This window comes from Cervus canadensis, chromosome X (assembly GCF_019320065.1).
Source record: "Cervus canadensis isolate Bull #8, Minnesota chromosome X, ASM1932006v1, whole genome shotgun sequence".
NCBI lineage: Eukaryota > Metazoa > Chordata > Mammalia > Artiodactyla > Cervidae > Cervus > Cervus canadensis.
The window spans coordinates 127,339,100-127,341,993 of NC_057419.1; the positions used below are offsets into that span (position 1 = coordinate 127,339,100).

Below are 2,894 nucleotides of genomic sequence, written 5' to 3' on the forward strand. Positions count from 1 at the left end.
AAAAAAAAAAAAAAAAAAAAAAAAAAAAAAAAAAAAAAAAAAGGTCTTAATGACCCAGATAACCATGATGGTGTGGTCACTCGCCTAGAGCCAGACATCCTGGAATGTGAGTTAAGTGGTCCTTAGGAAGCATTACTACAAAAAAAGCCAGTGGACATAATGGAATTCTAGCTGAGCTATTTAAAATCCTAAAACATGATGCTGTTAAAATGCTGCATTCGATATGTCAGCAAATTTGGAAAACTCAGCAGTGGCCACAGAACTGGAAAAGGTCCATTTTCATTCCAATCCCAAGGAAAAGCAATGCCAAAGAATGTTCAAACTACTGGACAAATTGCACTCATTTCACATGCTAGCAAGGTAATGTTCAAAAGCCTTCAAGCTAGGCTTCAACAGTATCTGATCTGAGAACATCCAGATGTACAAGCTGGTATTAGAAAAGGCAGAGGAACCAGAGATCAAATTGCCAACATTCGTTAGATCACAGAAAAAGCAAGGGAATTTCAGAAAAACATCTACGTCAGCTATGACAAACCTAGAAAAGCTATGACAAACCTAGACAGCATATTAGAAAGCAGAGACATTTTACTGACAAAGGTCCATATCATCCAAGCTATGGTTTTTCCAGTACTCACGTATGGATGTGAGAGTTGGACCATAAATAAGGCTGAGCACTGATCAGTTAGTTCTGTTCTTGCCAGCATTCCATAATTACTAAAATGCCCACTTGAATAAACAAAAATTAAGTGGATTTCACAAATTATGTTTCAGACTGAATCGACTGGAGCTGGTCTCAATAAATTAGTAAAGGTCCATTGGACTCTTATGATGCTCTAGTATAACAAGTCACTGCTTAAGAGATTTTTTTTGTGCCCTTAGTTCCACAGGTTAGAAGCTAACGGTTGTCATTGTGTGGCCCTGGTACATACCATGAGCTGGACGACTCCATCTGGGACATTGAGCATGCTTTGCAAACCTCTCAACTGTATACATGCACAGAAAAGTGACATGAAATATGGTTTTATGGTATAATCACCCAGAAACTCATCAATGCCCACGGGCACCTAGAGAATTTATTGCTGTGGAACTCATAATTTACCACCTTAAAATATGTCATTTGTTGGATCCAAATTCAGTTGTTCTGTCATTCATTCCCTAGATGTTATTTTAAAAGGCTATCGATGCCTCTCTGTGAAACAATGTGGTAAATATAAATTAAAAGTTTTCAAATTGCTACTTTATCATTCAGTTGTTATTGTTTTTCATAGCACATACCCTTGGGTTATTTAAACCACTGCACTGTCTTAAGCAAGGTACAAACAAACTTTGTCTTTTTAGATTGTAATATAGAAAGTAATCAAAATAATCAAGACAGTTGGAGATCTTATTTTCAATGGATGAACCTCCAGTTCCCATGGACTGCTAAATGAGACACTAGTCATCACTTGGCCTTTATTATACAAACCTCCCCACTAGCCCTCCCTCACCACCCAACTGCTTTTGATCTATCACCTTGTCAGAACACTAATATTTCTCTCTTGTTGGCCTCCTGGATAATAGAAAAAGCAAGGGAAGTCAAGTCACTTAACCCTACCAATTTTTCCAGTGAATCTATAAGAGAAAGGATTGTGTCTTCTTCATCTTTGCAATTCCTATTGATGCCTAGAAGAGTGCCTGTGGCACATATGAGGAAACAATAAAGCCTTGTTGAATTGAAGTGCAAATATCCAGGAATGAAATTTCCAATTAAATCTTGTGACTTATGGATCATGATGAATGTTAAGATTGACAAGGTATACGTGAGTGGATGAGTTAGATCACACCAATTAATGACTGAAAATAATACCCTATTTCTATAGAATGGATGTTCATGTCACCCCAAAATTCATATGTTGATATCTAATCCAATGGTGTTAGTAGGAAAGGCCTTTCATAGATGATTAGACCAGGAGGGTGGAGCCCTTGTATATAAGATTAATGCCCTTATAATGGAGAGGCCAGAGAGATCCCTCTCCCCTTCCACAATGTAAGGACACAGCAAGAATACAGCTATCTATGACCCAAGAAGCCAGCGCTCATTGACACTGACTCTGTTATTGCCTTGATGTGAGACTTCTCAGCCTCCAGAACTATGAAAAATGCATTTCCATTGTTTAAGCCATACAGTCTATGGCACTTTTGTTATAGCAGCCCAAATGGACATCTACCACATAAACTATGTGCTTCCCATTCAAAATAACATGCTGGGTTATTTCTAGAACACAATTCAAAGGAATGTGAAACCTTCATTGAGAAAATATACCTCTCTTCTAAATTACCAATGGCAAAAAAGAGCACATTCTCAGGAGTACATATTAGCTTGTCATAATTACTGGTGTTGTCAACTTTAAAACAGAATGCAGGGGAGGAGCCAAGATGGCGGAGGAGTAGGAGGGGAGACCACTTTCTCTCCTACAAATTCATCAAAAGAATAACTGAACGCAGAGCAAACTTCGCAAAACAACTTCGGATCGCTAGCTGAGGTCATCGGGCGCCCAGAGAAGCAGCCCATTGTCTTCGAAAGGAGGTAGGACAAAATATAAAAGATAAAAAGTGAGACAAAAGAGCTAAGGACGGAGATCCGTCCCGGGAAGGGAGTCTTAGGCGGCATTGCTTGGGGTAGGGTCCGGGCCTGAGTGCCCTGAGGACAATCGGAGGGAGCTTCTGTGAGTTGCCAACTTGAACTGTGGGAGACCAAAAGAGAGAGAGTAAATTAACCGGCCCGAACACACTGCCGGCCGTTCGCAGAACAAGGAGACCGAGACGGTCCAGAGAGGAGCTCGCAGGCTGCGGACCCGCCCAGCCCCGCCGGAGGCAGGAGGCAGGGGGGAGGGGAAGGTCGCGGCGAGACACAG

General features: G+C 40.8%; 1 long non-coding RNA gene across 1 annotated transcript in view; it reads right to left on the minus strand.

Annotated features, from left to right (window-relative positions):
* The window catches only part of LOC122434616, a 369,037-nt gene that overhangs the window by 199,995 nt on the left and 166,148 nt on the right, over positions 1–2,894 (minus strand). The gene's annotated exons all lie outside the window — the stretch shown is intronic.